This window comes from Chiloscyllium plagiosum, unplaced genomic scaffold (assembly GCF_037043375.1).
Source record: "Chiloscyllium plagiosum isolate Xiang-an unplaced genomic scaffold, Cpla_swu_hap1 HiC_scaffold_15, whole genome shotgun sequence".
Lineage (NCBI taxonomy): Eukaryota > Metazoa > Chordata > Chondrichthyes > Orectolobiformes > Hemiscylliidae > Chiloscyllium > Chiloscyllium plagiosum.
Window position 1 is genome coordinate 12,944,713 of NW_028270153.1, and position 25,096 is coordinate 12,969,808.

General features: G+C 42.6%; 1 long non-coding RNA gene across 2 annotated transcripts in view; it reads left to right on the forward strand.

Annotated features, from left to right (window-relative positions):
- LOC148147612 (uncharacterized) overlaps positions 1-25,096 on the forward strand; it is a 111,435-nt gene that overhangs the window by 8,442 nt on the left and 77,897 nt on the right. The window contains exon 3 of one of the 2 annotated variants that reach the window (XR_015759521.1): positions 24,284-24,388. The exons of the other annotated variant lie outside the window; for it this stretch is intronic. This is a non-coding gene — a long non-coding RNA (uncharacterized LOC148147612). The remainder of the gene's footprint in view (positions 1-24,283; positions 24,389-25,096) is intronic. 2 annotated transcript variants of the gene reach the window in all.

Here is a 25,096-nt window from a genome sequence, read left to right on the forward strand (position 1 = left end):
TGCTTTCAGTTCTGAAGGAGCCCTGGATGCCATAGCTGAGGGGAGGCCAGTCAAAGGCAGGGTGCGGGGGGTGGGGTGGTGGCAGTTGACATCCTTTGACCCAGTGTTAAGTCTTCACCAGATTGGCTTTTCTGCCTTGGGTTGAAACAGTTAAGCTTTGTCTTCAATTTGGGAAGCTGGAAATGTGTTGCTGGAAAAGCGCAGCAGGTCAGGCAGCATCCAGGGAACAGGAGAATCGACGTTTCGGGCATAAGCCCTTCTTCATTCCTGAAGAAGGGCTTATGCCCGAAACGTCGATTCTCCTGTTCCCTGGATGCTGCCTGACCTGCTGCGCTTTTCCAGCAACACATTTCCAGCTCTAATTCTCCAGCATCTGCAGACCTCACTTTCCCTTCAATTTGGGAATACAAATGTGAATGGTTTGATGAAATTTGTCAAGATAATTGACAAACTAAGACTGGTGATTGGATGTGGGATAAGGGCAGCTATGACCTATTTGTGTGGTGGAGCAGGTTTGAGGGAGGGAGTAGCCTAGTTTTGTTTTGCTATTAAACACAGAACAGTAGAGCACAGGAGCAGGCCCATCACCCCATCACTTTGGTGCTGACCATGATGCCATTCTAAACTAATCCCATCTGCCTGCATAAGGTCGATATCCCCCTATTGCTGCCTTTTCATGTGCCTGTCCAAATGCCTCTAGTGCAGCCTGTTCATGAGTCTGTCCAAATGCCTCTTAAATGTTGCTATTGTATCAGTCTGTTCAAGGCACCTACCACCCTCTGTGCAAGAAAATTTGCCTCGCACATCTGCTTTAAACTTGCCCCCTCTCAGGTTAAACCCCCTAGTGTCTGACACTTCCACCCTGGGAGAAAGGCTCTGATTTTCTACCTCTCACCATTTTATATACTTGTATTAGGTCACCCCATCAGCCTCTGACACAGTAACAAAAACAGTCCAAGTTTGTTCAAACTTTCCTGAAAGCTAATGTACTTCAATCCAGGCAACAACTTGGTCTTTCTTTTGAACTCTCTCCAAAGCTTCCACATCCTTCCCTTAGTGTGGTGACCAGAACTACATACAATACTCCAAATGTGTCACTCGACGCGAAACATTAACTCTGCTTTCTCTACACAGATGCAGCCAGACCTGCTGAGTTTTTCCAGCAATTTCTGTTTTTGCGGCATAACTGAAATCTTATATAGTTGCAAAAGGACTTGCCGACTTTTAGACTCAATGCCCTGACTGATGAAGGTAAGCATGGCAGATGCCTTTACCACCTTATCCACTTGTGTTGCCACTTTCAGGGAGCTATGGACTTGCATCTCAAGATCCCTCTGTATTTCAATGCTCCTAAGAGTCCTGCTATTCACTGTATACTTTCCTCTTGCATTTGGCCTCCCAAAATGCATCACTTCACACGTCTCCAACAGCTACGTGCTGCAGATGGAAGTTGATCATCCTTATGGAAACTGTTTGGCCTGTCTAACACTGTCACTAAGAAACTCACACTCCTGTTTCATCTGTCAGTCACACTCAAAGGAAATTTGTATTGATGGTGGGCTATTGACGAGCTTTTGCTGATGGTATGTATAATGATTGTAACAAGGTCAGCCAGGTGGATCTCAAAGAATATGCAATTCCTGATTGGGGCTGTTAATCTGGTCCAATCAGGAAGACTTGGCTGACAGAAATAAACAAGGAGAAAGTGAAGACTGCAGATACTGGAGACCAGAGTTGAAAAGTGTGGTGCTGGAAAAGTGCTGCCTGGCCTGCTGCACTTTTCCAGTACCACAGAAATAAACAAGGGCGCCACTTGATGTTTTTCACTGTGTCCGACACCTACATACACATGACATTGGTGCTGGGGAAAAATAAGCACTACCCGCTGTTAGGGGGAAAATAAAGAGAAAAAAAGAAAACAAAAAATAAACAGGAGTGCCAGAGGTTCTGCTCACTCGGAGAGGTGCCTCTGAGGGAACTAGAAAAAAAAATTAAAAAGTAAAAAAAAAATAAACAAGGGTGTCAGGGATTCTGTTCACTCTGAGAGCTGACTCTGAGGGAGCTGGATCAGTGCCAAGGACTCGCCACATGTAAATAAAGGGGGTCTTGGTGATGGGATACCGGCCTCTGAGGAGTTATTCCAGTGGTGACAAGAGAAAAGCAAGCCCCTGAAGAAATTCGCTCGCAACTGTCATCTTTGAATTGGGGTCAGCATTTCTGGCATCATGCTGTTATTTGGGAAGCTTGCCTTGTTTGTTCCTGACATTGAAGACTGGGCCCAGTGTGTGAAAAGAATCCAGGCAAATGACACTGTGGCAGATGAAAAGCAACAAATAATTCTCCTGACAGCTTGTGGACCCACAGCTTTTTCAGTTATTAGGAGCCTAACTTTTCCAGAGGTACCAGGTACTAAAACCTTTCAAGAGTTGACAGATTTAGCTAAGGAATATTACAACCCCAAGCCGAATCTAATTCTGAGATGCTTTCAGTTTTACTCGGGAAATCCGTGTCGGGATTTGTGACTAGGTTAAGATGACTGGCAGAGGGATGTGGCTTTGGTTTAACGTGTAAGGAGATGCAGAGAGACCATTTGGTATGTGGGACTAATTTACATGATGTAACCATGTAAAAGCGGCCACTAGCTGAAGCCCAAGTGAACTTCAAACCGGCACAACAATTGGCTTTGTCATTGGAAAACGCGGTAATTGGAGCATAAATGTTGTAGAGTATTCTGATGGAAGTGGACACCCTCACCAGTCTGACTGAGCTTGGGGGTACCAGTTGAGTTATGGCGATTGCACAGCCTCATTCAGGACACATCCTGAACAGACAGACTCTTAGGTCAGCCCCACAGCAAAACCCAAAACAAAGCCAAGCCTCAACCAAATTAGATTACTTACAGTGTGGAAACAGGCCCTTCGGCCCAACAAGTCCACACCAACCCGCTGGAGCGCACCCACCCAGACCCATTCCCCTACACCTAACACTACGGGCAATTTAGCGTGGCCAATTCACCTAAGCTGCACATTTTTCGACTTGATTATAATGTTCTTAGGATCCAGGCTGACAAGCCATTGTAGTTGCTGTTGCTATGCAGATGCAAGACAGCAAAAGAATCCCATTAGGTCTAAACTGAGTAAGAGAACTCACAGGCCAGTATTAAGGAGAGTACACACCCTGGAAAGTCCACCTACATGTGGTTTGAAACAGTTATGTTGCTTAGCAACATCCAAATCAGAACCAATCAAAATAAACATCAAGTTAAATGGTAACCTGGTTCCAATGGAGGTTGATACTGGTATGGCCATTTCAGTGATAGCAGAACCAGTCTAACAAAATTCATCTGGACCCCAACTCTCAAGTTTATGCAAGAACTTGGCTGGACTGAAAAGTTATATGCAAGGGAATCTTTACAGATTAAGGGCACAACTTCAGTTCCAGCCTCTCATGACAAGCAGCTAGTTCAGTTACCACTGATTATAGTAAAACGCTCAGGTCCAAACTTGATGGGGCAAAATTGGTTGAGAAAGATTCACCTTGATTGCCTCAACATTTTTCAATTAGAAAATAGCTGCCTGAGTGAAATCCTAATTAAATACCAGACGTTTACCAGGAAGGTCTAGCAACTACCAAAGGAGCTAAGGCCATCTTGCATGTTGACCAGGAAGCCATTCCACGATTCTGCAGGGCCCACCCAGTCCATTTGCCTTGCGGGCAAACATAGAGGCATAAATTGTAAGGTTGTAAGGTTTCTGGTCTCCACTATGCGTCCAGGCTTGGATCTTTCCTTGGGCTGGTGAATTATTATGGAAAGTTCATACATAACCTGGCACCTTTGCATCAATTTAAAAAAAAAACAGCCTTGCAAATGAGTCAAGCCATAGCTTTCAGGGAAGTGAAGAAACCACCATCATTCTCTAAAGTGTTGGCGTCATCTCATTCCTAATGCTGTCTCGGCCATGTCAATAGTTGGTTGCCACGTTTGGAGCATCATCAATTCATTGAGTTAGTTGAGAATATGCAAAACATTCTAACTTCAGTGTGATAGCTAATATATCTGGAGAGTGGTGTAACAATTATTTTCAATCCATCTGTTTGGAAACACTTCCAGGGCATTCAAGACATAGAGTTAGGGATGCTAACAATGCAGCAACAGAGCCTTAAATTCTACCAGTCACCATGATGAGATTTGAAACCATGGCCTGAGAGCATTAGCCTTGGATCCACCCAGCAGAGGATTATCAGTCCAGTGACATTACCACTATATCACCATTTCCCCAGATAGTGGTGTATGGCCATCTCTTCAGGCCAGCTTGAAGCATAGGCCCATCCATAATATTGAACCTACAACGGTGGGCTCTGATACTATTGTGATGCTGCTGCTCCTTTAACAAGGTTATCCTGTCTTGGGCGTTTGTTTTCAGAGGTTAAGTTATTCGGTATTCTGTTCTCTTTTGTTTGTCTTGTAAATAAGTTCTGTTTTGTTTAAAATTAAGTGGTTTAACCAGTGACATATCCACGTTACACCTGCTTAAAACAACAACCAATGTTCGAGTCTGGACTACTTTCTTGAAATGTTTCAAGGGGGTCAGGCCTGGTCCATAACACTATGGAGACCTGGTCCATAACACTATGGAGACCTGGTCCATAACACTATGGAGACCTGGTCCATAACACTATGGGGACCTGATCCATAAAACAATGGAGACCTGGTCCATAACACTATGGGGACCTGGTCCATAACACTTTGGAGACCTGGTCCATAACACTATGGGGACCTTGGTCTCCGATGTTTGTGAGTAAACTCTGTCAGGATTCATTCTGCTGGATAGGACATGAGCAAATTTGTTACAGTCCTATGATCTGCCCCACTCAAATGGAAATGGTAATATCTTGGTAACTATTAATCCAGAAGTCAGAACTAATGGTCTAAAAGCATGAGCTCCAGTCCTATTATGCCAGCTGGTAGAATTTAAATTCAATGAATACATGTAGACAAGCAAAACAAAAGTGTCAGCTCTGATGATCATAATTGTTAGAAAAATCCCCATTTGGGTCACTGATGTTGTTCAGGGAAGGAAATCTTCTATCCTTACCTGGTCTGTGACCTTGAGCAATGTGGCTAACTCTTAACTGCCCTCTGAAATGGTCCAGCAAACTACTGCAGAAAAGTCTAATAAAGAAGAAAACTAGATGGACTGCCCAGCATCGACCTAAGCATTGAAATCACCCCAGTCTCTGAGTCAATGCCTGGTATTCCCTGGTTGTTGTGTCATCATTATCTTATCAGACCATAGGGGCTGCTCTCTTATTAGAGAGAAGCAACTGATGGTGATTTAACCTGAGAACCACCAGACCTCAGGCAAGGGAAGAGGTTGAGAAGGAGAGTCCTTCATGATAACGTCCAACCGGTGATGGGAATTGAACCCATGCTGTTGGCATCACACTGCTCTGTTAACCAACAATCCAGCCAACTGAGCTAAACCAATTCCCTGTTCCCTAGTACCGTCACCACACAGGGGCTGCAATGATTCAAGGGCCTCACCAGCTCTAGTCCAAGGGCAGTTAATGATTGACAACAAATCCTGTCCTCGCCAGCATCACTCTCATATCAGCATTCAAATGAGAAGCAGGGGTAGGCCTCTTAAGCTTGTTCTGCCATTCAATAAGGTCATGGCTGATCCGATTACTCCACAATCCCGCCGATCCCCAATCATCTGCTTGCTTATAATGCAGCTATCTATCTCTGCCTTGAGAATATTCAAGGACTTTGCTTCCATTTCCATTCTTGTACATATGTTGAGTTAAGATATCTTGTGGAGCCATGCATTTTGTTTATAAATATTTTCTAATCAACCTGTTCAGAGAAGTTATTATACACCACTGCAACAGGGGGGCTTTGAAGATACAACTCATGACCCAAGTGTAGGAGACAGCACCGTGGCCATATATTTTATTTATGTATTCATTCTGATGCAGTCTGAAACATCTGAAACTTTGGCAGTGAATGGTATCCTTGCACTCATCCACGTTACATTCATTTCACGTGGGCCTTAGGGGCCGTCGAATGGTGGAAATGAACCATGTGAGCAGAACTACACTATTTGACTCCTCAAGCCTGCTTCGCTCTTGAATAAGATCATGGCTGATCTGCCTGTAACCTCAATTCCACACCCCATAAACTTTCAACGCACTGCTAATGAAAAGTTTACCCACTTCCTCCTTAAAAATATTCAAAGACTTTCTTCCAGTGGAGTTGCAGTTAGACAGGATGGTGAAGAAAGCAGTTAGCGTGCTCGCCTTCATTGGTTAGAGCATTGAGTATAAGAGTTGGGATGTCATTTTGCGACTGAATAGGGCAATCAATGAGGCCACGTTTAGAATACTGCATTCAATTCTGGTCATCCTTCAATAGGAAAGATGTTAAATGTAAGAGGGTGCAGAAAAGATTTATTAGGATGTTGCTGGGACTGGAGGGTTTGAGTTATAGGGAGAAGTTGAATAAGCTGGGGCTTTCTTCCCTAGAGCACTGGAGGTGGAGGTGTAACATTATAGGGGTTTATAAAATAATGGAGGCATGGTTAGGGTGAATAGCCAAGGTCTTTCTCCTAGGCTGGGGGAGTCTAGAGAGGGGAAAGATTTAAAAGGGACCTGAGGATTAATCTTTTCACATGGAAGGTGGCGTGTACCTGTATATGGAATGATCTGTCAGAGGAAGTGGTGGAGGCTGGTGCAATTATAACATTAAAAAGGCACCTGATGGATATATGAATAGGAAGGGTTTAGAGGAATATTGACCAAATGCTGGCAACTGGGACTGGCCAGATTGGGACGTGCAGATGAGTTGGACCAAAGGGTCTGTTTCCATGTTATATGACTCTATTTTTAAAAAAAATTCACAAGGAGAAACATCCTTTCCACACCCACCCTTTGAAAACCCCTCCGGATTTTACATGAGTCAATACATGTGTCTTATGCTTCTCAAATCAGGGCAGCTTCATGAATATCTGTATCATCTGGGCACTCATACAGACTTTCATGTTCATAAATGCTGTAACAACAATCAAAAGAGAAAATATGGTCACATGACTTCCAGCAATGAAGCTTTATTCTCTTGGGCTCCAGTCATTCTCTCCAGGAAAAGTGATGTAATCAATGATGCTGATAGACCGTGCATCAGCGACTAAATGTATGCAGTGATACATTGCAAGTCAACCAATATGGCAAATGCCATTCAGGGAAGGTTGACAGAAGACAGTGATGTAGACAATGAAAGAACCTGTGATTCAACTTCCATGTATAATTGGAACAGTGGCGTGTGCCAAGTGTAACCAGGCACCAAGATTCTCTCTAAGTGATGCTATGGCACTATTAGTTTCCCTTGGTATCCAGCATTTATTCTTCTGTCAACATCTCAAAAGTAGATCATCCGGTCAATTTATGGGAGCTTACCATCGTTAAATTGACTGCTGCATTTTCTACATTGTAACAGTGACTACACTTCAGAAGTATTTCATTTGCTGTTAAGAGCTTTGAGAAGTCTGGATGTTGTGAAGTGCATCATATAAAAGCAAGTCCTTTTTTATTTCTCCTTCCATGGCCCAGATATAGTAAAACATACTTGACCCATAACCCCAGAAAATCTGCCCTTCTGATCTTTACTGATCACTAAGAGTATTACAGTTCAGGAGCCAGCCTCCTTCCCTGGTGCAGCTGAACAACATATAAATGTGTCTTGTTGGATCTACCATGTAGAGCGATTACATCGCATGGATGCCTTTAAGGGAATACCAGGCAAATACAAAAGGGAGAAAATAAATGAAAGATATATTGATAGGTTGAGATGAAATCGGATGAGAGGAAGCTCTTGTGGATTGTAAACACTGGCATGGCTCACTTGGACTGTGCGGCATGTTTCATTACTATAACCTCCAGTAATATCCCAACTTGAGTTTCTAACCCATTTGATTTTAAACTAATCTGCCACTGGAATACTGCCACCCACACCTTTAGTCACCATTTTAAATTGATTTGAAAGGAAATGAACACTTTTCCCACATCTGATTTCTAGCCTGAAACCTATGTTGAACAATTGGCTAAAAGGATTTTCATATGGACAGTTGGTCTCATATACAGTACATGGTAAAAGGAAAAGACTCAATATAATTATGGCCTGAATGAAAACCTTTTGAAAATTAAACATTTAGATTTTCTTAAAATGATCTTGAAAAACAACCAATAATTATTGGGGAGACGTGCTTTTTTTCTTGTAAAAATGTAGCTGAAGACTATTTGGTTTGTTATTTGTAGTTGATTAGTGAATTAGTCTGTGGAAAGCAGACTCCAAAACTGAAGAATGTGGGACCACACATATTTTGCAACTGTTGGATCTGCCTTCATCTAATTGGGTCACAATACTGGCTAAAAATAGGAAATATAAAGCCAGGCTTGTGAGAAAGGCTATGGTGGCACAGTGGTTAGCACTGCTACCTCACAGTGCTAGAAACCCAGGTTCAATTCCTGTTTCAGGCAACCGTCTGTGTGGAGTTTGCACATTCTCCCCGTGTCTGCGCGGGTTTCCTCCCACAGTCCAACAATGTGCAGGTTAGGTGAATTGGCCATGCTAAATTGCCTGTAGTGTTAGGTGAAGAGGGGAATGGGTCTGGGTGGGTTGCTCTTCGGAGGGTCGGTGTGGACTTGTTGGTCCAAAGGGCCTGTTTCCACACTGTAAGTAATCTAATCTAAGGCCTTCAAGTGAAAATATGAATTGAAGACGCATAAGGCAATTTGATTGTTCAGTGTCATTTAATTTATAAAGTCTTTACTGATGTTTCATAGCTTATTTTGAAACTTCAGTTACATGGAAAAGTATAACAAATTAAATATTTTCAGTCAGAATTTTGAGCAATGATTCACTTGGCCCCACTTTGAGTCTTTTTTTTGTCAGTTCCTGTAGCAGCCAGTCAAGAATAATCTTTTTCATAAATCCACGGATGATTGTTTCCATTGTCTTTACTTCATTTTGTTTTAGGCCCTCCTCTTCAATTTGCTGCTAATTTACTTTGGCCTAATCGATAAGGTATGACAGAAAGAGTGTGACAAGAAGTGATTTTTTTGGACAGATACTTTTTTACAAAGTTTAAAACTAATGCAGGGATGCCAAAGTGTACAGGCACTGATAGAGAGAGGAGAAAAAGAATCTTTATTGACGAGGTTTTACTGGAATACACCACCACCTGCAACACGTCTGTTTATTGCAGGGGCCTGTAGTTTGAGCTTTCTAACAGTTCCAGAGAACAATATACGGCACACAGTCTGGACTGTTAGATGAGATTCCTGCACATGGATAATATTAGCTCATTTTCACAGCATGTTAACGTAACTTTTCGGGGCTGTTAAAAAGGAAGCAAGTCCCAGCAAACATTATGGCACAGGCATCACACTTAAAAATTATCATTCTTTAACATTAACATCAGAAAGTAAAAATTGGATTTTGATGTGTCTGTCATTTCTCCTTACTTATCTTTGGTATGCATTGGTTATTTTAGATTGCACTCATCTTGGATATTTTAATGAATCAATTTAAAACACCTATGGCAAAGGAGAGATTTTCTCCTGCTGCAGATGAGGCAGGTAGAAGTTTACAGCACAGAAGCAGATCCTTTGGCATGTAGTGTCTGTGCTGGAAGTCTTCAAATATAACAAGAAAGAGAGTGTGCATTTTAACAGTACCTCTCAACATCTACGGATATCCCAATGTATTTTGCAAGTAATGAATTTTCAAGGTGCAGTCACACTTATTATGCTGGATAGTTGAGCTATGCAAAGCAAATAGAATATATACAACCAGTTTTAGGTGTGTTTTTTTTTAAATGGAAAATGCCAGTCAGTACTCCATATTACTCTTCTAGTAACATGTTAATGAGCAATGGTCTAATGGCCCAATGTTACCAGGCAATGGCCTTGTGGTGTTATCGCTGGACTGTTAATCCAGAGACTCAGGTATTGTTCTGGGGTCCTGGGCTCACATCCCAGCCATGACAAATGGTGGAAATTAAATTCAATAAATGTCTGGAATGAAGTGTTTAAAGATGACCATGAATCCATTGCTGATTGTCAGGAAAAATCCATTTGGTTCACTAATGTCCTTTAGGGAAGGAAACTGCCATCCTTACCTGGTCTGAACAATGTGTGACTCCAGACTCACAGCAATGTGGTTGACTTAACTGTCCTCTGGGCAATTAGGGATGGGTAATAAATGCTGGTCTAACCAGTGACACACACATCCTGTGAATTCATAATGAAAGAAAGGCACCTTGAAGTACATCTAAGGAGCCTGACAAAGCCTCGGTGTAAGTTCTCATCCAAATGACCACACCTCCAACAACACTGACAGATTTAGATGATACAGGAATAAATTAACAGGCTGGGCTCTTTTCTTTTGAAGACAGCAGGCTGAAGGATCAGCCCCTCAACATTTTTAAGATTGCAAAAGGATTTGGGAGAGTAGAATAAAGTAAACTTTGTAGGGGAGACCAAAAGTAGGGCTGTAAATACAAGGTCATCACTAATAAATCCAATAGTGAATTCACAAGCAGTTTCTTTATACAAAGAGTGGAGAGAAGGTGGAATTCAAAGGAGAACTTGAGGCGTATAGAGTTGATTCATTTAAGGGGAAATTGGATAAGAGAATGAGGGAGAAAGGAATAGAAGGACTGACTTGAAAGCAGACAGGAGGGATCTCATGAGAAGCATGGATATTGACACTGACCTGTTTCTTTGCTGCACATTCTATATTATCTATATGCAACATAGAAATCATAGAATCCCTGCATTGTGGAAGCAGGCCATTCAGTCCATCAAGTCCACACTAACTCTCTAAAGAGCATCTCACCCAGATCCACTCCCTGCCCCACAGCTTCACATTTCTTATGGTTAACCCATCCAGCCTGTACGTCCCTGGACACTATGGAGAATTTAGCATGGCCAATCCACTTAATCTGCAAACCTTTGGACTGTGGGAGGAAAAAGTGAGGACTGCAGATGCTGGAGATCAGAGCTGAAAATGTGTTGCTGGAAAAGCGCAGCAGGTCAGGCAGCATCCAAGGAACAGGACAATCGACGTTTTGGGCATAAGCCCTTCTTCAGGAAGGACTGTGGGAGGAAACTCATGCAGACACGGGGAGAATGTGCAAACTCCACACAGATAGTTACCCAGGGCTGGAATTGAACCCAGGTCCCTGGCACTGTGAGGCAGCAGTGCTAGCCACTGAGCCACCGTACCACCCCAAATATCAACTAGATTATCTATCAAATCTCTGCAGAAAGGCTTGAAGCCACAATCTTCAGATTTAAAGGCGTGAGTATTACCAGTTACGGGTATGAAGGCAAACAAATCAACATTTTCCCAGGCTCAATTCCTGCTCTTTGTCAGGAAAAACCCATTTGGTTCTCTAATGTTTTTGGGAAGGAAATCTGCCATCCTTACTTGGACTGACCTATGTGTGACTCCAAACCCACAGAAATGTGGTTGACCTTCTGGGATCGACTACCCTCTGGGATCGACAATAAGGCTGATGCACTTATTGTCTGACAACCACATGTTTTGAATGAAAAATAATTCTGATATATCACGGTCCAGTAATAGAGCTCAATAATTATTTCAGAGATCATAAAAATCATGGATGACTTGCCATTCTTGATTGCTAATCATGAACCAGTGTTGGAAAATCATGGATACTGGTTGAGAAATGTTTGTCACCAATTGACAGGTTTTTCCCAACAATAGCTTGCCAACAATTAGAGTTCATGACCACACAATCAAGACTGAGTGAGGAAGTCAGGTTGTGGTTGAAGCCCTAGATGGGTCAGTATATTCTGAATGTTTTGAGGACCAAGGAGGATCTCACCTAACCCACTGGAGAAAGAAAGATGAAAGACTGTATTCTGAACACCACCACTTTGGTCCTCCATTGTATTAGGTAGCTCAATGCTTGGGACAAATAGTCTTTCTGGAGCTCAATGCCAGAAGTGTAGGATCCACTGAAGAGTAACAATCATGGACTGGATTTGATACTTGGGAGAAAGAAATTCTATTGAAGTTATTCCTAGCTACAGTAAATTCTGTAGAAGCTTTTAAAGGTCTGCAAAATAGAGTTAATGACCATTTTCTGTGGCTTGTGCCAATTTTCCTCTTTGGCAAGTGAACCAGAAGGAAAATTAGAAGAATTCTTTTTTAGTGCAGTGGAATTTGTTGTCTGAAAGAGCAGTGGAAGCAGATTCAGCAGTAACTTCCAAGGAGGATTTGGAAATATACTTGAAAGAGGAAACATTATAGTGGAATGGGGAAAGTGAAGGAAAGTGGGTCTTTTTGGATAGGGACAGGCACGAGCATGATGGGGCTGAATGGCCTCCTTCTGTGTTATATCATTCTATGATTCTATGATATACATAGGGTTTGAAGTCAAGAAGACTTAGAAAACTGAGGCCCTAAATTTTCAGAACACAGGATAGAGTTGTGGTTTAGCAAAATGATGGGCAGCACCTTTCTAGTACTAGAGTGAGTTACAGACTTCAGTAAGTGGGGAGGGGAAATCTCAGCCCTGAGCTGGAAATTATGATGTTTGGCAACACCAAAGATAATCCAGAACATTGTGAAGGAGAAGTCTCTCGGGTTTTTGCAGCACTGGGAGGTGGATGGGGTAGGGAGAGGGTAGATGCTTCTGAAACTTGCTAGCTGTGAATTTGAGGTGTTACACCATTGAGAAAGTGGTACCACAAAGCTCACATGGGTACATGATTGCCAATTGCTACCCACTACCCCTTGATGTGATCTGAGACCTGTTCCAGCTATTATAGATGATGTAGAAATGTCAATTATTACTTACAACAACAATTTGCATTTATATTACACCTTTCATGTATTGCCCCTGGAAACTTCACAGATATGCTATAAAACACACTTTGACATGAGCCTCTTCATGAGGTAACATTAGGTCAGATGACCAAAAGCCAGGCCCAAGAAATAGGTTTTAAAGAGTATCTGTCATTGGTGAGGCCACTTATAGTTGTCCAATGATAATTATAAAACCATTATTGATCATCTGGAAAAATTCATCTGGACATTGGTGGGGACACTTTCAGAACACTGTGTTCAGTTCTGGTTGCCCTACTATAGAAAGGATGTTGCTACAGAAAAGATATACAAGAATGTTGCTGGAACTAGAGGGTTTGAGCTATTGGGATAGGCTGAATAGGCTGGGGCTTTGCTCAGTGGAGGGTCAGATACTTAGGGGTGACCTTATAGAGGTTTATAAAATCATGAGGGGATTGGATAGGAGGAATAGCCAAAGCCTTTTTCTTAGAGTGGGTGAGTCCAAAACTAGAGGTCATAGGTCTAAGGGGACAGAGGAAAGATTTAGAAGGGAATTGAGGGGCAACTTTTCCATGCAGAGGGTGGTGCATGTATGGAATGAACTGCCAGAGGAAGTGGTGGAGACTGGTACAATTGCAACATTTAAAAGGCATCTGGATGGGTACATGAGTAGGAAGAGTTCAGAGGGATATGGGCCAAATGAAGGTAAATGGGTCTGGATCAGATTGGGATGTCTGATCAGCATGGATGAGATGGACTGAAGGGTCAGTTCTGTGTTGTATGACTAAAGGGGAAATAGAGAGTCAGTGAGGTTTAGGCGGGGAATTCCAGATTCTGGATCAATGGTGCTGGAAGAGCACAGCAGTTCAGGCAGCATCCGAGGAGCTTCAGCAAAATCGACGTTTCGGGCAAAAGCCCTTCCCGGAATTCCAGAGCTTAGTGCCTTGGCAGCTGAAGACACAGGCACCAATGGCAAGTGATTAAAATTCTGCATGCACAAAAAAGCCAGAATTTGTGCACAGCAAATACCTCTGAGGATTGTGGGCCTGGAGGAAGGTACAGGGACAGGGAGTGTTATAGCAAACAAGGATGCGAGTTTCAAAACTGAGGTGTGGCTTAACTAGGACATTTTGTAGGTCAGCGAAGGTGATGGGTGAATGGGACTTGGTACAAATCAGATGAGCTCAGGATTATAGAGTGTAGAAAATAGAGGTGTGCCCAGGAATTACTGCATTGGTATAATCAAGTCTAGAGGTAACAATGGTGCACATTTCAGCAGAAGATGAGCTGAATCAAACAATGGTAGGAGACCTTTGCTAACATGCTTAAGATTTTAAATTCTTTCAATCAAGGTGATACTGGATTGTAATTAAGAGTGGGAACCCTGGTTGAAATCTCATTCATGCAATCAAATCTGAGACCAAGGGCAGTACCCCAACCCCGAATGGGCTCAATTAACTCAACAGGGGTCTCGAGGAAGTTAAAGCTCTCACTATCAAGATAATTAATCCCATCAGAAACAAGACCCAGATTGTCTAATGTTCTCATATAAGAGTACATTTGTACAGAATTCCTGTGAGCATTTCACATTTCCACTCTTCTTTCTGATCCAAGAATGTCTTTCCCAGAATGGTAACTTGTTGATTAAAAAAATGTTAGAAGCTATTTAATCGTCAAAGCTCCACTTTTTCCAATGAAGAAAGAAGAGTAAGTGCATCATTATTTAATTTAATTGTTTAACAGGTGGACACTGTAATGCTCACAAGTGCCCTTGATAACTAAACTGTATTTCTCTTTATATACCTGTCTCTGCCCAGCCCTGATCAGTTGTACCTCTTGCCGGGATAGTGAGATGGTTCATTCTACGTCTGTCCCACGCACTGCCTGAGGACTGAGGTCAAACTGGAGGTGGCTGGGAATGTGCAGCTGTTGTCTGCTCAACCCGCCCACATTTTAAGCAACAGTTTTGGATGAGCAGTAGTCAATTTGAAACTTGTTTCTAAAAAGAAAAGGTTGTGCATCTTTTGCTCCTTCGCACCCATTATCTTGTCCACTTTGGACTTTCCCATTTCCAATGGGGCTTTTATGTGTTTTGAGGTACAATTTGACCACCAGAACTTCACTCCCCTCAGTCTGCTATTGCTTCACTGACAATCTGGCCAAATTCCTGCACATTTACTCTTCCATTCTCCTGATTTTTAATATTTTGTGATACATTGGCACATTATACTGTTTGTTCATCATTAACAAACTGAGGTGTCATTCTTGGCTCAGTGGAGAAATAAGGAGGAAAGTTGGGGGTTCAATTCCCATCTAGCCACTTAAGTGCATAATCCAGGCCAACCCTCCCCAGTGCTTTTTTGAGGGAGTGCTGCAATGTTGGAGGTGCCTTCTTTCAGATGAGGTGTTAAACTGAGGCTCAGCCTTTCCGAACATGTGGATTCAAAATGAATTTGCTATTTTGAGTGAGAACAAGAGAGTTGTCCTGAATATTCTGTTAAATATCTATTAAATATATCTATTAAATCACAAAAAGACATTATCTGGTCATTTTCATATGGCTGTGGGAACTTGTGTAAAAATTGCCAGCTGTGTTTCATACACTGTAACAGTGAGCACATGTCAACCCTTATTCGTTGATAGTAAAAGTCTTTGGGGATTCTTAGGATCGCGAAAGATGCTATATTTTTACATTTTATTAACATGGAATAGTTTTTGGAATCATCTGAATGAGCTTTTAATTTGTATGATTGGAATACGAATAGGTAATCCCTGCAGGTTTCAAAGTGGTTTTCAGACTTGAAAAAAACACAGTTGAGAGAGTGGACGGTCCATATTCAAGTCAAGCAAGGGAGTGTAGATGCATGGAACATAGGACATAGAGCAAACAGCATTACAGCTCAGTACAGGCCCTTCAATGCTGTGAAACCAATCTGAAGCCTATCTAACCTACACTATTCCATTTTCATCCATATGTTTCTCCAAAGATCATTTAAATGCCCTTAATGTCGGCGAGTCTACCACTGTTGCAGGAAGGCCGTTCCCTGTCCCTACTACTTTCTGAGTAAAGAAACTACCTCTGACATCTATCCTATATCTATCACCCCTCAATTTAAAAGTACGTCCCCTTGTGTTAGCCATCACCATCCGAGGAAAAATGGCTCTCACTGTCCACCCTATCTAACCCTCTGATCATCTTATATGTCTCAATTAAGTTGCCTCTCAACCTTCTTCACTCTAATGAAAACAGCCTCAAGTCCCTCAGCCTTTCCTTTAAAACCTTCCCTCCATACCAGGCAACATCCTAGTAAATCTCCTCTGAACTCTTTCCAAAGCTTCCACATCCTTCCTATAATGGGGTGACCAGAACTGTAGGCAATTCTCCAAGTGCTGTCGCGCCACAGTTTTGTAGAGATGCAGATTCAAACAAGTCAAATATCATTTCAAGACTGATCAACAAGATCTTCAGATAAATTGATTGGCAACTGACGATTGGCAACTAAATGTTCCAGGATATAGATGCTTCAAACAGGACCAGGAGGGAAGTATAAGGTGGGGTGGGGGTGGGGGGGGGGGAGGGGAAAGGGGGCAGGGTGGAGTTGCATTGCTGGTCAGGGATGATATCACGACTGTGCTAAAGGAGCACACTATGGAGGTTTGGTAGTGAGGCATTATGGGTGGAGCTGAGGAATAAGAAGGGTGCAGTTACATTGTTGGGGCTATATTACGGGCCTCCCAACAGTGAGCTTGAGGTAGAAGAACAAATAGGTAAATAGATTATGGAAAGATGTAGAGACAATAGGGTAGTGGTGATGGGAGATGATGGGAGATTTTAATTTTCCCAACATTGACTGGGAGACACTTAGCGTCAGAGGTCTGGATGGGGTAGAATTTGTAAGAAGCGTCTAGGAGAGTTTTCTAGAGCAGTATGTCATAGTCCAACGAGGGAAGGGGCCATATTGGACCTGGTACTGGGGAATGAGCCAGGACAAATGGTAGAAGTTGTGGTTGGGGATTTCTTTGGGAACCGTGACCACAATTCTGAAAGTTTTAGAATACTTGTAGATAAAGATGAGAGTAGTCCTAAGGGAAGAGTACTAAACTGGGCCAAGGCCAATTATATCAAAATTAGGCAGGAGCTCGGAAATGTGGATTGGACACAGCTATTTGAAGGGAAGTCAACATTTGGTATGTGGGAGACTTTCAAAGATAGGTTAAAGATAGTGCAGGTTAGGTATGTCCCGTTGAAGGCAAAGGATAGGAAGGGCAAGATTTGTGAACCGTGGATGACAGGAAAATTTGTACGACTAGCCAAGAGGAAAAGGGAAGCGTACCTAAGGTCTAGGCAGCTAAGAACAGAACGGGCCCTGGAGGAATATCGGAAGAGTAGGACAAGTCTTAACCGAGGAATCAAACGGGCTAAAACGGATCATGAAATAGCTTTAGCAAGCAGAATTAAGGAGAATCCCAAAGCATTTTATTCTTATATAAGAAGCAAGTGGGTAACTAGAGAAAGGATTGGTCCACTAAAGGATAATGAAGGCAGACTCTGTGTTGAACCTGAGAGAATGAGTGAGATTCTGAATGATTACTTTGCATCAGTATTCACTGAGGAGAGGAACATGATGAACGTTGAGATTAGAGATAGAAGTTTGATTAGTCTGGATCACGTTGACATAAGTCGGGAAGATGTGTTGGGTAGGCTAGAGGTTATTAAAGTGGACAAATCCCCAGGACTGGATGGGATCTATCCCAGGTTGCTGAGGGAGGTGAGAGAGGAAATAGCTGGGGCCCTGGCAGATATCTTTGTGGCATCCTTAAATACAGGTGAGGTGTCGGAGGACTGGAAGGTTGCTCATGTTGTCCCCCTGTACAAGAAGGATAGTAGGGATATTCCGGGTAACTACAGACCAGTGAGCCTGACATAGGTGGTGGGAAAGTTGCTGGAGGGATAGGATCTATTTATATTTAGAAAATAATGGGCTTATCAGTGATTGGCAACATGGTTTTGTGCAGGGGAAATCGTGCCTTACCAACTTAATAGAGTTCTTCGAGGAAGTGACAAAGTTAATAGATGAAGGAAAGGCTGTTGATGTCATATACATGGACTTTAGTAAGGCGTTTGATAAGGTTCCCCATGGTAAACTAATGGAGAAAGTGAAGTCACATGGTGTGCAGGGTGTTCTAGCTAGGTGGATAAAGAACTAGTTGAGCAACAGGAGACAGAGAGTAGTAGTTGAAGGGAGCTTCTCGAAATGGAGAAAGGTGACCAGTGGTGTTCCACAGGGGTCAGTGCTGGGGCCACTGTTGTTTGTAATATACATAAATTGTCTGGAAGAGGGTGCTGTTGGTATGATCAGCAAGTTTGCAGATGACACAAAGATTGGTGGAGTAGCAGAAAGCGTAAGGGCCTGTCAAAGAAAACAGAAGGATATAGATAGACTGGAGAGTTGGATGGAGAAGTGGCAGATGGATTTCAATCCAGACAAATGTGAGGTGATGCATTTCGGCAAGAGTAATTCTAGAGCGAATTATACAATGAATGGAAGAGCCTTGGGAAAAGTTGATGGGCAGAGAGATCTGGGAGTACAGGTCTGTTGTACCCTGAAGGTTGCTGCACAGGTGGATAGAGTGGTCAAGAAGGCATATTGTACGCTTGCTTTCATTGGACGGGGTATTGAGTATAACAGCTGGCAAGTCATGTTAAAATTGTACAAGACATTGTTTTGGCCACATTTAGAATACTGTGTACAGTTCTGGTCACCACATACCAAAAGGATGTGGACACTTTGGAGAGGGTGCAGAGAAGGTTTACGAGGATGTTGCCTGGTATGGAAGGTGCTAGCTATGAAGAGAGGTTGAGTAGGTTAGGATCGTTTTCATTAGAAAAAAGAAAATTGAGGGGGGGACCTGATTGAGGTTTACAAAATCATGAAGGGTATAGACAGGGTGGATAGAGATAAGCTTTTTCCCAGGGTGAAGGATTCAATAATGCTCACGCTTTCAAGGTGAGATGTGGAAAGTTTAAGGGGGATACACGTGGCAAGTACTTCACACAGAGGGTGATGGGCGTCTGGATTGTGTTGCCAGCAGAGGTGGTAGAGGCAGACATGGTAGATTTATTTAAGATACGTCTGGACAGATGCATGAGTAGGTGGGGAGCAGAGGAATACAGATGCTTAGGAATTGACCGACAGGTTTAGATAGTGGATTTGGATCGGCTCAGGCTTGGAGGGCTGAAGGGCCTGTTCCTGGGCTGTAAATTTTCTTTGTTCTCCAGGGTGGCATGGTGGCTCAGCGGTTTGCACTGCTGCCTCACAGCGCCAGGGACCTGGGTTCAATTCCTGCCTTGTGCAACTGTCCGTGTGGAGTTTGTACATTCTCCACGTGTCTGTGTGGGTTTCCTCCGGGTGCTCTGCTTTTCTCCCACAGTCCAAAGATGTGCAGGTTAGGTGAATTGGCCATGCTACTTTGCCCGTAGTGCTAGGTGCATTAGTCAGGGGTAAACGTAGGGGGATAGGTCTGGGTGGGTTGCTCTTTGGAAGGTCAGTGTGGACTTGTTGGGCCGAAGGGCCTGTTTCCACACTGTAGGGAATCTAATCTCAGGTCCCTTTAAACCAAAATTTCATAGAATTACTCTGCTGCTCAGAGAAAAGAGGAGGCCACTATCTGACTGATTCTTGCCACACACAGGCTCCTCCCTTCACCCACGTACCTTTATAAGGCTTTCCCTTACATGTGTCTGTATGACTCATCTTAACTAACAAGAAAGAATTGTATTCATATGACAGCTTTCCCCATAAAGAGTTTTACAATTGCTGATGTGTTTTTGAAGTTTAATTACTGTTATAAGATAAAGAATGAAACAAATAACGCGCCCCCCCCCCACCCCCCCCCCCCCCCCCCCCGCCCCCACCATCCCCAGTCCACAGCAAGCTCCTACAAACAGCAGTATGATACGGACCAGATAATTTGTCTTTTATGATATTGATGTGGATGTGCCAGTGTTGGACTGGGGTGGAGAAGGTCAAATCTTTTGCCACCTTTTTGTGATGTTGATTGAGGTATGACATAGGATCTTTCATATTCACCTGACGGGGTAGGCAAGATCTGAACATTTCATCTGAGTTCTCACTGTGCAGCACACCCTCCATACTGCACTGGAGTACCAGCTCAGATTGCTATGGTTGAGTCTGGGAGAGAACCTTTAATATCAGACTATTTTAGTACGGGGTCTTTGGATCTCCAAAGATCAGGCTTAATTTCTAGGTTACTTTGAGGCAACGGACATTTAATGTCTGTTTGTGATGGTAAAGCTACACAGCAGCATTCCAATCTTCTTGCAGAAAACTAGCACTAACTACTGAGTCACTGGGACATCCCTGCTTATCCCAGACTCTCATTGACAAATTATTACAGACCCAGCTGCGAGGTGAGAAAACCTTCAGTCCTGAAAGCTTTTGGAAACAGATATATAAGCCAACAAATTATATTTACTATACATGAAATATTTCTAGACAGCTTTACAAAGATAAGCTATTTTGTTTATTTCAAAATATACTTTATTCATAAAAATATTTTTTTATATACGTAGTCACTGAAGCAGTTTGTATCAGTGCAGTAGCACATGAAGGAACAAACATTGGAATTTGACTCTGTCCAACAAACTGACCAAAGGCTTTCTTACTTAAATTATATCTATTTTTCTATCTTTCCCAGTGTATCACACAGTCAATTTGGTGAATGGTGTTAGTGCTGTCACTTTTCATTCAGACAACCGAACTGCTCCCAGGTCAACTATGATAAACACTTGCATTTAAAAATAGCAAATATTCCGTAGAGGTTCACAGAATAGAAACAGATGTCAGGCAACAGTAAAAGAATGAAGAGAGATGACTGTAAAGAATTGTTAGAGTTTGATTTACGTTGAATATAAAGCACACAAAACAACCTCTTGGTTCAACTGACCCAATTTGCAATTTAAACTCCATGGAATCGTTCTCAGATCTCTGTTCATTTAAGCTGGACCAATGTAACATTCCACGCCTTTCCTACACGTGTCATTATCTAGTGTTTCTCCTTACCGATGTTTTTTTCTGGCTGGGCCATATTTATTGGCCATCTATTGTGCAGGTTTCAAGAAGGCTTTACAAACACTGAGTGAAGTAGCAAAGCAGAAAGATTTATGAGGGGTGGTTTTACTGAGTGCTCTGCAACTAGATGAAGCCTTCCCCTCTCCTTGCCTCGCCCATCTCTCCTTCCCTCACAACCCCCATTTCCCTCTCCCCTCCCTTGCCCACCTCACTTTGCCAATCCCCCATCACCCTCTCCTTAATACCCTCCCTCGCCCCATCTCCAACATGGGCCAAGTGAGGTGAAGGCCAACAGAATAATTGCTGACATTTTCACACAGGCTCTCTCACAGCAGGAGTCAGGCCTCAGTTAGCAATCGATTAGGCCATGCCTTCCCGTCAAAAAAGACACAAGCATTTTAAAGGGGCCTCACAGCTGTCAGAAATCAGTCCAGGCTCTGCGGTAGTCATTGCTGCTTTTGGAGCTCCCTATCTCAAAATCTTATCTCATGGCCCTACTTGGGAGTCACGACCCACGGTTTAGGAAGCTTGGCCATAGGTTCAGTATAGACAAAGGAGGCAGTGAACTACCTCAAACAACTTCCAACATATGCCACATGCAGTTAATAGTGGAAAATATCATCAGTTACCAGTAGTGGCCATCTGGGCAAATACCACATAGAGTCACAATCAAAGTTATATACAACATGGAAACAAACCTTCGGTCCAACTCATCACCACCGATCAGATATCCTAAGTTAATCTAGTCCCATTTGCCAGCATTTGGCCCATATCCCTCTAAACCCTTCTTATTCATGTATCCATCTAGATGATTTTCACATGTTGTAATTGTACCAGCCTCCACCACTTCGTCTGATAGTTTGTTCCATACACATACCACTCTTGCCATGAAAAAGTTGCCCCTTAAATCTTTACCCTCTCATCATAAATCTGTGACCTCTAATTTTGGACTCTTGCCACGAAAAAGTTACCCCAATAAATCTTTATCCTCTCATCCTAAATCTGCGTCCTCTAATTTTGGACTCCCCTACCCTGGGAAAAAGACCCTATCCATGCCCTTGCTTGATTTTATAAATCTATATAAGGTCACCCTCTCAGCTTCCAATGCTTCCATATTCACATCCAAATCACTTACATACATGACATGGTAATGAGCGGTGCAGATCAGAATTTCATGCAAAGACCCCATTACAGGGAAACAATCCCAGAAGACCCAGAGAAAGGACTTTTTGGAGGAATGTGAATTTACCACTTTCAGAGCTTAACCTCACTGAAAAGATATAAACTGTCAGTCAGCTGGTGAGATGCAATTACTGACAGAGAGACACAACAGCAGCCCTGGAAAGAGCAACAGGGAAAGATCAGTACTCCAAAGACAAATAATTCATTGAGTAGCTGGTAAGAGATGCATGGAAAAGAGTGTGGGCTATGAAAAGAGAGAAAACACCGCCACACTTAGAAAAAGACAGAGACCTTAGCAAAGGAAGCTCTATAAAGTTAGGTATCACCAGGGGAAATTCTACCAAAAATGGCACAAAATGTAGAAAATGAAGGCAAAGGAGTTTAAAAGAGAGTTCTCACCTTTCACAATGAATATTGCTGACATTTGAGAACAGGCACCATGAGGCACAGCTACAGGGGACAGTGAAACAGCCAGTGAGATCATTTAAACTGGGAGCTTCTGAATGAGAAGACGGCACAACGTGTTGAAGCTGGAAAAGAACAAATTTAGAGACAGCCAGTGAAAAAGTGTGCCAAGCGCAGAAAACTCAGGAGAAACTAAAAATTCAAAAAGGCTGGGATTCAGAAATTAAATTGCAACAACAGTGGAAAGATTTAAAAAGGGCGCAGTCAGACAATTTTATTTTAAAATTTGGGTCGAAGAAATGTCTTGGTGTTTGGGAAGGATAATTAAGAACTGTCAATTTTTGCCTTAGTTTTGGGTGCAGAAGTTGAGACTGTGAAAGAATTGGGAAAATCAGAAAACAATACTGAGATACAGTACAGCCTCACAGCGCCAGGGACCTGGGTTTAATTCCCACCTCGGGCGACTGTCTGTGTGGAGTTTGCACATTCTCCCCGTGTCTGCGTGGGTTTCCTCCGGGTGCTCTGGTTTACTCCCACAGTCCAAAAGATGTGCAGGCCAGGTGAATTGGCAGTGATAAATTGCTTATAGTGTTAGGTACGTTAGTCGGGTGTAAATGTAAGGGAATAGGTCTGGTTGGGTTGCTCCGCCCTGGGTTAGTCGGAGGGTCGGTGTGGACTTGTTGGGCCAAAGTGTCTGTTTCCATTTTGTAGGAAATCTAATCTAAAAATGTTAAAGATTGAAAGCAGTAATTCACAGCAGAACAGCCAGTAGTGCAATTTAAAACTTTCCTGATGAATTTAATACAACATTACAGCAACACAGTTTAAAATGACTGTCAATCTATATGCTGTACAGAGTCTAACAAGCTCTGCAGAGTGGATTTTAAGACTTAGTTAATGAATACAATAATACCAGCCAAAAGATCAGCAGATTGCAAGCAGTATTGAAATGATTTACATCTAAAACAACTTTGTAGCAATAAGAATTAGTCATCAGATTAAAAAGAATGAAGGTAGAGATGAGTCAGTGTCAGTGCTATGGAAAAGCAAAGCCTTGCAGGCGTAGGCAATATCCAGCCTGGATAAATTCAACCTGGGTCCCTGGCACTGTGAGGCAGCAGTGCTCACCACTGTGCCACCCAGATAGCAGAACTGTCAATGCCAGTGACAGAGATAGTGCTGAGTGAACAATCCTTCAGTATTACAAGTGAGAGTCTGAAAAAGGCCACTTCACCCCACAGACAGTGAGTGAATACATTTAACCAGATCAACAAACTGCAGGAGATTAACTCTGTATGATTCTACATGAACCAGAACAATGCCCACAGATATGCTCAAAAACAAGGAATTGCCTGATCTAAATATCCAGGATACTGTGAGAAAAGAGAATACTTCCACCAATCAGAAATAATTTGCTTGGTCTTGAAATTCAGGATACTACAAGGAAGAAAGTATTTCTTTTCACACGGAGCTTGATTCCAGATGGACATTCACATGTTTACAGGTTCCCCACAGGTGATATGAGATAACTAACTGAGTTAGCAAAGACCTCTCTTGAAAGAAATTCAGGAGATTGCAGATAAGAAAATGGACCGATGTCAAGCTCGATAAGGAATGAAGTCCTCTTCGAAGTACATTGTGAGACCAAGGGTTCTTCATCAGAGAAATGATCCATGGATCAGAACCAAGATCTAAAGGCTTACTTCTGCTCCTACTTCTTTTGATGCAGCCTGCAAGCAGAAGACCTACCGTTCTTCCAAATCAGAAGAGAGTGAGAAAACGGAAACATCTAGAACACCAGCATTTCTGAAGTCAGAGATTTGGGGGCAATGAGGTAATGAAAAGATAATGTAGCTATATGCGTGATGCAAACTGGGTTAAATACAGGGGAAAAACTTGGGAGGAGTTGTTTTAATGGTTCTAAAAGAGTTAATATTGAAGTTGCATCTGCTCGATGCAATCTGATTATGTCACGCATAGCCTTTGGGTAGAGAGAGTGAGTTCTACATTTGCCTTCATAGGGAATAGATGTACTCTGCACAACTCCCATGTGTCCTTAGTAATTAAACCAATCTGGGAAAGTAAACTGGCCTTAATGCTATTATGCAATAAACTATTTTATTAATGAAGACAAGCGCTTCATCAGTTCGCCACCAGACTGACCAGTTGTTTATCCTCTATCATTGATCATTGCACAGGCTTTAGGCACATTAAGGAAGTGCAGTGGTAGCAAACAATCTCAAACAGCACTTACCCTGCGTCCCACACTGGCAGAGTTGGCAGATACCATGAGGTGCCAGCAGTGGCAATCGGATACCACAAATGCAGAGCCAAAATTGGGGCAGTCAAGTCTGTTTCCAAACCTCTATCAGCAGGAGATCTAAATTTAAACCTTTTTTGTAGTGATGTACGATATAATCCATATGTCTTTACATTAGCCTTCTTTTCCTTTCTTCCCTGGAGGTAACTCTTGCTGGGGTAGGGTGGCCACCTGATGCTTTGTGGGTGAATCCAGAAGGTGAATTTGATCGTATGAGGCTTC